The sequence below is a fragment of the Phoca vitulina genome, unplaced genomic scaffold (genome assembly GCF_004348235.1).
Source record: "Phoca vitulina isolate PV1807 unplaced genomic scaffold, GSC_HSeal_1.0 scaffold94, whole genome shotgun sequence".
NCBI lineage: Eukaryota > Metazoa > Chordata > Mammalia > Carnivora > Phocidae > Phoca > Phoca vitulina.
The window spans coordinates 4,903,974-4,915,276 of NW_022589797.1; the positions used below are offsets into that span (position 1 = coordinate 4,903,974).

Below are 11,303 nucleotides of genomic sequence, written 5' to 3' on the forward strand. Positions count from 1 at the left end.
TTCTTCTCTATGTTGGTTTACTAAAGAGTTAAGTCATTCTGAAGAATTCCATCTTCCAGTCAACTTGAAAAGCTCTGAATCAAACTTACTTATGGCTTGTATTCTTTTCTGTTACAAAAGTGGGGAAACATAAACAGCACTAGAGCAAGTATTCATCTTTAGCTTAATGAGCATAATGTGAAAGAAGATTCCAGCTTCAGTAGATCTCAGAGATTGACATTGAACTTGGAAATAAAAATATCCTAAAAAAACCCCAAAACACTGGAAAAAAAATACATCTGAAAGGAAGAGTCAGTTGATAAGCTTGACCCAGTAATCAAACTCTGTTCCTAGAAGGGACATGAGAATTTTTACTGGGGGGTGCTTGCTCTGGGAGCACATATGCAAAAGTTGGAATGATACAGAGAAGGTTAACATGGCCCCTGTGCAAAGGTGATGTGCAAATTCCTGAATTGTTCCATATTAACAAAAAAATTTCTTTTTACTATGGTAATGAAAATATGAAGGCCACCTACCTTTGAGACTGCCAAAATTCTGGGAACCTTAAAAGATGATGTGTTAAATCTCAAAAGCCCAGGTGTCTAATTGTATCATTCTTCCCACTGACAGTATATTGGTAGAGAGACAGAATGATGAATATCAGCCACACCTAATTCTAGGCAGGTTCTTTTCTGGTTCTGCTTACTTCCTGGAGCTGAAAGGAAAAAAGGACCCAGTCACGTGGTCTAGCCAAGGAGGTAAGGTTAACGTAGTTTTTGGAACTGAATATTGAAAACTTCAGAATAAAAGTAACACACGATTGTCTTTATATCAGCTTCTACAATGTTTGAAAAAAGCAAGTGCACTATTTTCCTAAAATTAAAAGGTTCTGTGATTCATTTCTGAAGACATAGCAAAGAGCAATTCAGCAGAACCACCCTGCCTGGCAAATTGTCCCTGATGAGCAGGCAGCAGAGGCAAGCTTTGCCTTTATATGCATGCTGCATGTTACATGTAAACTGGGTCACCTGTTGACATCTCACACCCATTAACCTCTTGTTTAACTTCCAATGAACCCATGTCTGTGTCTTGAGAAGCAGCTAGGATTGGAAGGATTTATTTGTAAATATAAGAAATAAAGGTTTACTATGTTAGATATAGGAGATATATATGCTACTTTCTGATAGGAATTAAAACATTGGTAGGAGAAGACAGAACTATTTCTCCTCCTTCACTGTAGTGCACAGAAGAGCCACAGGAGTGCAAAGTTTGCAGGGAGTCTTTGGCAGAAGCTAAGTGTCAGCAGCAGTGTAGCAGAAAAGATGCTGGGCAGAGGGACCTGGATGAGACAGTATTGCTTAAAGAAGTAACATTACTGAGCATAAATTGTGAGACTTAAGTGGATGAGGTGAATTGAGAAACAGTAATGGTACCTTGCAGAAGAATTTGTGTCTTTCAGAAACTGCAGCATCCAATGAAGGTAACAGAAGTGTCCAGCTGTAGGGATGGTGGTAACTAGGGAGTGTGGTGGTATATTACAGTCTGAAAAGCAGAGGTCAGCTGAAGTAGAAATTAGGGTGGGAAGAATATACATCTCCACCACCACCAACAGTGAAGATTCTATGGTATACTTGACTTTATGAGAATATGATAAAGTTTCTGTGGCACGGATTCCACAATATCTTACTTCTGGCTGCTTCCCCAAAGTATAGTTCCCCTTTTCAGCTGACTGCTTCTTAAATAAAATGAATACAATGACCCTGTTATTCTTATTATTTTATTAAGAAGGATTCTATTTAGACTCTGTGCATATGCTATGGTATGAAGACTTGTGTGCCTTCCAAATTCATATGTTGAAATTTTAACCCCCAAAAATGATGGTAGTAAGAGATGGGGCTTTTGAGAGGTACTTAAGTCATGAGGATGGAGTCCTCATTAATGGAATTAGTGCCTTTATAAAAGAGAATCCAGTATGGTGACTAACATAACATAATAAAATAAAATAAATTAAAAAAAAGACTCCAGTGGGATCTAGCCCCTGTCCACCATGTGAGGACATGGCAAGAAGATACCATCTATGAACCAGAAAGTGAGACCTCACTAGACACTGGTGTTGGACTTCCAGGAACCAGAACTATGAGAAGTTATTTTCTGTTAATTGTAAGCCACACAGTTTATGACATTTTGTTATAGCAGCCCAAATAGACTAAGGCAACATAAAAGAGCCCTCAGATGTTAAAAAAAAAAAAAAAAAAGTGAGCTGGATTGGATGGTTCTCCTGAACGGTGTGGCAACAAATCTCCATGTGTCTCACTAAAAATTATCTGTTTCTTGTTCTTTAAAGTAAGAAGTTTTTTTTTTTTTTTTTCCTGATTAACTAGGGGACATTGTTTATAATTTATAAAAACATGATGGTTATGTGAATAAAACAAGCAAACTTAAGTGTCAGCTTTTAACTTTAAGCTTTTGAGAATGCTCCACTAGGTGCTATAATTTTTAACTTTTATTGAATATCTACATCATTAGGAAGCACTGAGTTTCTGTACATTTTAAGCAAAAACTACAAATGATCATAAAAATATTAGCATCTATATTTCATGCTTGAGAAAGTAAATATTCAAAGACATTAAGTAACTTGAATGCAGAAAAATATATATGATAATTTGGTACTAAATAAATACATGATATAGATATATATGAATTTCTCATAATTGTCTCAAATTTTCACTTTGCTTTGATAGCAAAAATCTGGCTTAGCTCAGTTTGCACATGGCTCTATCTTTTCATTAACTCACCATTCATTTGGACTTAGCTAAGCCATGTTAGCTGTCAGTGATGAGAAAAGAGCTTTATGTGAATTATTCATTAGGATGAGTGGGGAAACATTCTATTCCTGAAACAGTGCTTTTTCTACCTAATACAGGATTTCATGGCAGCTGTCTACTTACACAGGTATTTGTTCAATCTGACTATAGCCAGTTTTATTAAAGAGCTTTCTAAAAAGTAAAACGAGCTCACTTCTTTATATTTTAAAATTTTCTTTATAATTAGTCTATTGAGAAAATTGTCCTGCAGTTGTATCACTTTGTGGTGGCAATAGTTTGCTTTAATCTTCTAGGGTAAGACTGGTTAAGACATTTGATGGTACATGTGGGTGTGTCTTGTAAGATAAGTAATATGTAGTATGACCACATTTACTCATTTGCCTTGTCAGCTGTTATGATCCATAATTTTATTCACGTCTCTTTCCTTTTTTCCTCTTTGAAATACATGTGTACACATTAATTTTCACATTTAATTTAATTTCAGAATTAGATATTGGAATGCCTTTTACAAGGGTCAGTAAGCAACGTCCTTAATCAAGCTCTTTACTTCAGCCGGTTGGAAAGATCACCATTCCTGTTCTTAAAATATCTCATTACAAAGTCTGTGACTTTACAACATACTCTGGACATTTTGAATTTTTATCCTTTCTTTAAATGCTGTCTTCTTTACTCTAAGCACAGAGTTGCTTTAGTATTATTAGTATTTTGGGCCTGATAACTCTTTGTTGATAGAGACTGTCCTGCACATTGTGGACTCTTGAGCAACAACCCTGGCCTCTACCCTAGAGATGCCAGTACCACTTACTCCGCCTCAAAGTTATGGCAACCAAAAATGTCTTTAGACATTAATAAGTGTCCTCTAGTTGGGCTACCTCTGCTACTCCCCAGTTGAGAACTAGGGTCTCAGTGATCTGGAGTATGAAGCATTTATCTGCTTATCTAATTCAGTGGATATGTATTCTTGTACTTGTGATTCTTCGTCAATGTGCATTTTATTTTCGATTTAAAAACCAGCATTGTAATTTTATAATGAATATCATTTATTACATATTATGAATGTGATTGTAATTATATTATTTCCCAAGGAATTATATCATGAAATGATGTTCATTCTAAAACCTTCAAAATGTTACTGGATTTTAATTCAAAAAGGCCTTTGGAAAGAAAGTATGCATGGAATAATACATTGTCAATTATGCAGTGAAATAAATAAAACAGGTACTATGCTAGGCCCTTATATACAAAGCAAAAACAAACATGGTTAGCGATCTAGCTAAGATTATTTAATGAGTAACTTTAAATATTAACATAAGGAAAATATAGTAAGGAATGTGACCACATATTAACTAAAACTAACCTAAGTGGGCCAAAAAAGTGTTTCCAGAGAGTAACTGCATGACCTGAGGTTTATAAGTGATATGAAGCTGGCGTCAAAAGGCATGAGCCTTTGAGTGGGCAAAGACAATACCTGAAGATGATGATGATGATGATGATGAAGCTAACATAATTGTTATTGAGTTTGTGCTGGGAAGTTTGCCAAGCACTTGGGTATTAGGTCTAATCTTTGTACTTTCTAGTTAATATTTCTAATTAGATCTAATTATCAATGACTCTTTGAAGTAACTTTTATTGTCATTTTAGACATACAGATTGTGTGATATGTCTGCTGGTGATTTTACAGATGCAGTTGTTTAGTTAGGTGTGAAGCCCAGATTTGATAGCCTCCTAGGTGTGAAGCCCAGATCTGATAGCCTCCTGAGCCAGGGTCCTTAAACATTACACTATTTTATGTCTGTATATTATATCACTTGATAAAAGAACTAAAAGAAATTTACAATATTTGGAGCAAAGAAGAGGGTTGAAAGGAGGGTCTGAGGACCTATGGTTTAAGGAGAAGATTCAGCATAGCCTTGCAAGGTAATCGGGGACCAGATCATGAAAAGCCATGTTAAAGAGATTGGACGTTATCTTAAATGCAATGGACAACTAAAAAGTTTTAATGGAGCTAATGTTATTAGATTAACATTTTCGAACGCCCTTTTTGTCTGAAGAAAGCACTGATTGGAGGGGTGGGAAGTGAAGATAAGGCAGAGATCCAGGTGAGAGATGAATGTGAAGTACTTGGATGATGAAGTGGATTTGGAGTTACTGGATACACTCAAAATATATTTGGGACATTGAATTGGAAGGTATTGTAGATTGGCTTTCTCAGGAGCCTGACTCTGAGATGGCAAGGAACATTCAGGAACATGATTAGGAAGTAGTGTTCTTGAGAATAAATAACACCTGTGGGGGAGGAGAAAGAAGTAGGATTGAGCAGAGGGTAAAGCTGAACTTCAGTTCATCACCAAGACATGATTTAGCTCCAGCTGAGCTGAGTGTTCAGAGTTGTTCTGGGTTGGAGTCAATGTTTGCTTTTCTGTATCTGCATGGAGTAGTCACTAGGGGCAGGCTACCCCAAGGAAGGTGGTGAGCTTGGGGAGAAGTCATCTGAGAGCAGTCCTTGAACAGAGCTGACCTCTGGTTACTGTCAGCATGCAGCTTTTCTAGATTCTAGGTCCTTCAGTACTGAAGATCAGACTGTATGGCGCAATTATCTAAACTAGAAGAATCTCCGAAAAGGCTGGAAGGTGAAGGTAAAGGGGTGTTAAGGATTGTGTCCTGGTTAATGGATTCAGCAATACAGTGAATGGCCTTTCTAAATGCTGAGGTAATCATCAAGAACAATCTGGTATGTGGAGAAAGATGGCCAATTTGCTTTTGGACAGATTTGAAATTTAGGTACCTATAGGTGTCTGAGTGAAAAATTCCGGTACCTACTCGGATACATGGATCTGAAGTTTAGGAGAAGGGTATGATAAAGATTTGAGATTCGTCAATATGCAGGTACAATTACCCATATGGAATGAATAAAATTACCCAGGGAGAGTGTTTAGAGGGAGAAAAGTTTGTCCAAAAAAGCAAACATAGCACAATTTCATTTGGTGTTACTTATGTTTAAATCAAGGAGATATTTAAAATCCCATCTTTATTTTACTCACATGTTCTATTCACAGTTGTAAGAGAAAAGAGAACACCATTTCTCAAAAATATGTAATTCTCTAAAAAAGAATACTCAATAAATAAAAATACAAAACAGAAACATGAGCACATTGTCATGGGTGATCATGCAGGACAGTTCTGGTGTGCACTGAAAGAACAGAGCAGCATCTTACTGGTTACTACGTAGACGCACAGACCTTCAGACTAGATTCTTGGGTTTGGGATCTTGATTCTGTTGATTATCTGAAAACTATTAGAATCGTAAGTGAGTTTTCTGTTGTATATTTTTCTAAATGCTTGGTCTGTTTCATCTCCTTTTTTATTCATTTTGAAAAAGTACTATGTTAGAACCAAATATTCTAAAGCAGTTTGGGGTAGAGTAAAACTGCAACAATTGTGCCCATTTGTTTGCCATTCCCTCTTCAATTTTTTTGCTTTTACATTTTTTCTATGCTTGTTTTTCTTTTTTATATATTTCCATTGACCTTTTGAAATGGAAGCTATTGAATTGGGTGTTACAATTACTTCTGATTAATATAGCATTTCATTAAGCCTATTAAAGTCTGTTCATTTTCTACGCACTGAAATGATTCAGTTGTCAAACAAATAGTGATAAGGTTAAGAGGTCTTTTGATTATGAAAGTTTGAAAATCAGTATTCTAATATACATACATCAGCTGTTATGTGCCAGAGGACAATTTAAATGAAGGCCGCTATTTTGATTTTTCCCAACTCTTATCCTCAGGCAATGTTATGTTTCATATTTTAAAATAGAGCTTCAGTGAAAATCTCTCAATATATTTAAAAACCATTTAAGAGATTCACCTGTGGTCAGATTTATATTGGTTCTGTGTATTGACATTTCATTTAAATCTTAGTAACTTTAAAATCAGGTAAATAATTTTCTTAATTTAGGGAGATGTTAATATTGAAACCAAAATTGTTTTTGGCTGAATTAAACAAATTGTCATTACATGCTGATAGCATGCATCAAAGTTAAATGTTTATTGATAACCTGAGGGCCCCATCATAAAGGTACAGGTTTTATCAGGGAGGTAATATCCAAGTAGAAGATACAGAATAGAATAAGCCTATAATTCAAGATAAGAGCATCACAGGGGTGCCTAGGTGACTCAGGTCATGATCCCAGGACCCTGGGATGGAGCCCTGAGTTGGGCCCTCTGCTCAGTGGGGAGCCTGATTCTTCTTCTCCCTCCTGCTCTGCCTACTTGTACTCTCTCTCTCTGTCAAATAAATAAATAAAATCTTTAAAAAATAAGGTAAAATAAAATAAGAGCGTCACAATTAAATTTAAATAAATTTAAATTTAAATAAATAAAAATTTAATTTTTTTATTATCAAAACACCCATTCTAAAACATGTGGACCCTTGGTAATGTGGGAAAGCAAAAGTAAATGTTGTGAGCTAGGAAATATAATAATCTTCCATAAGAGTAAAATAATTCATAAGCCTGAGGGTTAGGGAATCTGGCAAATTCTCTTAGTCACATTGCTTGTGTTTGAGGCCACAATTCCTTCATCAAGTAGGTCACAGACGAGAGGAAGGCTAAAGTAAATAGAAGAGTAGCTAGAGAAATTATGTGGTGCTTTTTCAAGGGACTCAGCCTACAGGGGAAATTTGGAGAGACCCCTGCAAGTAGAAATACTGGGATCAGGGAAAGGTGAAACTGAATTAATGTCGGTGGTTTTAGATTTTGAGCAGGGAAGAATTGGAGTTAAGGAAAGGCTTCTCAGCACTGACATTACTTAACATTTAGTTAAGAAGTCTGGCTCCAAATTGGAGTATTTTTTTAAATGTATGATATTAACCCATACAATTGAATATATGCAATTGAATATATACAATTGAATACATTTACATATGTATACATATATGTATACAATAACACATAATTAACTAAGCAACCCCATACCCACTACAAAATGGAATATGACACAATTGAAAAAAATCTGTGTGCCCCTCCTCACTCTGAATTTTATAATTCTGTTTCTTCTTTTTTATATATATAATTTTACCACATATAAGAATAATTTAAAATAACACATTAGTTTTGCAATTTGGAATTTATAAAAAATGGTGTTACACTGTATTCTTCTAATAATTGTTTCTTCATTCATATTCATATTACAGCTATTGTTCATTCATTTTCACTATAATAATTCTCTGTAAAATGGAAAGACTCTAATTCTTTAAAAGAATATTCTACTCTAATGAATGTTGGGTTTTTTAAAAAAGAATTTTATCAGGAAAACTACTGTTGAGGTATACAAGGTAATTTCAATCTATTTACATTGTGATGTGATGTGACTGACCAATTTACATTATTAACAGCAATATACAAGTTTCTTTTTATTTATCTAAATTTCAAAATTTTGTTCTTCTAGTCAAGGTGGTGGTATATTATAACTTATTTTTGTGGTTTTAATTTTATTTCCCTAATTACTATTGAGGTCAAATATCTCTTCATATTATCTTCACCATTAGTGTTTTTCATTTGTGAAGTTCATGTCCTTTGTCAATGCTTATATTGTTTTTCCTTTTCTTATTGTATTATAGCAATATTTTAATAAAGTCAGGATTCTATTTTTTTTCAATTATGAATTTCAAATATGTACTTATATTTTATGGCTTTTCATTTGTCAAAGCCCTCTAGCCAAAGACCACCAGGACACAACAGTAGTTGAACAGGTTTGCTTGTTCATTGCTCATTGCAGGGAAGGAGAACCCAAAGCATGGGAACCATGGACATGTCAGAAAGAGAAAGATGCAAAGGTCTTATTATAGGATTTGGACTCCTGTTAGGTGATTTTTGGGAGAGTTTAAGAAAGTGAGGTTTAGTTCAAGATTGGATTCTGTCAAGAATTGGGGGTAATTCTATGATTTGGTAACTGGAGAAATATTAATCTGGAAGTAGGGAAGATGAAAATAAAGCGTGAGGCTAAAGCTGTAATTGATAAAGAAGTACCAGTCACTAATATTACCCAGGGGGATGTTTGGTCATTTTTGTGATTTGGACAATGTTTGTATTTTGATTGTTTTCACATAATTATGGGGTTTATAGCAGGCTTAATAAGGGTCCCCAAATATATCTACATTCTAGTCTCTAGAGTTGTACGTGTTACCTGACATGGCAAAAGAGACTTCAGATGTGATTAAAGATCTTGAGATGGGTATTATACACCCCTCTGGATGTATTCTAAATATAATCACAAGCATCCTTATAACAAGAGAGGCAGAGGAAGCTTTGACGATAGAAGAGAAGGTAATGTGGGTACTGATTACTGAACCAGAGATTGGAGATGTGTGGCTACAAGCCAAGGAATGTTGGCAGCCACTAGAAGCTGGAAGAGGAAAGAAAAGGATTTTCCTCTGGAGCCTCCAGAATGTACCAGCCCTGGATTTTAGCCCCATGGCTCATTTTGGACCAATATACATCACAAATCATTAACTTCCATTTAGTGGTAAAGCAGGTGTTTTAACAAACATCATAGTCAATAGAGTCTAGGTTCATTCCCATGATTCCAAATGCAGCTGCACAAATGAAAAACCACATAGCTATTTTTGTTCTTTTTGCCTTTATCATTTTCCCGTGATATCTCTACAAACATTACAGAAGTATTTGGGTTATTTATTTTTTTTTAATTTCACAAAATCTGTGAAAATTGTTAGCTATTGACTTTTAAATCTAAGGACTTGAATTGTTTTTGATAATGATAATTTTGACCTGTTATACACTATTATAATGGTTTGGACCTTAATATCCACTGAGATCATCAAATAATTAAAGTAATGAATAACTGTGGAAATTTACTTGGCATAAAATACCTGAGCATAGTTCAGCCTTCTCTATAGTCTTGAATAACAGAATTTACCTCAAATCAGGCAAAGTATAAATTTAAACTATATCTTTTATGAAATGGAAGATGATATTTATACTATGAAGAACACTGTTGTAGATTGTTACTTTAATGGTTTCTCAAATGAATCCTGGCTTCCAGTATCCAAGCTTTTATGCAGATTTCACTCACATGACTGTTCTTTGCTTTGTATCTTTTGCTTTGTGTTCTGCATCAGAAAACATGACAAAAAAAGAAGTTTAAGAAGCTCCTGAGCATTGGGGTTTTTCCCCCTTGAAACACTCCTGTAACAGTAAGGAGCCCCTTGATTAGAGTGCAACATGGAGAGACTGTATATAGAGAGAGCCTAACTGATAGTTCATCCAGATCCAGACATGTGAGTGAGGCCATCTTAAACCCTCTATCCAAAGTTGGAATGCCTTACTACTCTGGGAGAGCCTTTAGTAGTCTTGTTATCAAGAAGAGATTTCATTAGAAAATACAAATATTATGACTGGTACAATAAATATTTAAATGCGAAATAAGTTTTATATTATCAATTTTACTTGGGTAAAAAGTCCCACAATCACATTCCTTTATTTTTGTTTATCCAGTTGCCTGTATATCCGGTGTCTCCCCTAAATTATCTCTGAGAAATACATAAATATCTGGTGGGTAATTATAGTATGTTATTGTTCTTGATGTGGTCAAGTCTTAGCTTTCATTTTCCACTGATTTCTTCACCTTCAGAAAAAAGCAATGTCAATACTCCTAAATATTTTGCCTTCTTCAGAGTAAACTGCCAATAGCCTTAACACAATATATTGGATAATCCAGTATTTTTATGATACAAATATCATTAACTATGGTCGAAATTACTTTAGAAGGTACTTTTTTTTTATCAGAAGGTAGTATCTGGGCATACCCTTGATATAAAAAATAATAAAATACTAAAACTATTGCTTTGGGAGAAATTAAATTAGATCAATTTTCATAATATATGCATATAAATGTTAACATAATAGCTTACTAAACATAAAATAATATGAAATTATATAGCAGAGAATGATTGTAGATTCTAGTGGATGGGTACGGTTTTCTCTATACCTGATGTGAAAACGGAAAGCCTTAATGGTAAATGTTGACAGATTTTAGCTTATTGCTATGTAATTCACCATAAATTAATTGAAAAGATAGAACTTATTAATGACTGTTACATTTCATGTAAAAATAAGACAATTGCTATGAAAAAATTTTAACGCTATAACTTGATGTCTTCAGAAGTAAAAACAAAGGGCTAATAAACACAAATCTTATGAATTTGTAAAGTAATAGAAAATTATAACAATGAAATGTCATAAGAGTGAAAAATTTAAACACCATTATTAATTTTATAGAGGGCACTGATAAACAGATTCAACTGATGGAAATTTTATTTATTTATTTTTAACCAAAAAAATGGACTTTTAATATAGAGAAAAAATCCCCATCACCTATTTCACCTATGTGCCAAACCATCCCCCCTCTGATGGAAATTTACTGAATAAACTTTTTGGTACAATGTGTCAATATCTATCAAAATTTGAAATAATTGCTTATG

General features: G+C 34.4%; 1 non-coding gene across 1 annotated transcript; it reads left to right on the plus strand.

Moving 5' to 3' along the window:
- Window positions 1-360: 360 nt before the first annotated feature.
- On the plus strand, window positions 361-467 carry LOC116627212. The gene has a single exon (XR_004298449.1). It is a non-coding gene; the product is annotated as a U6 spliceosomal RNA (small nuclear RNA).
- Window positions 468-11,303: the final 10,836 nt, after the last annotated feature.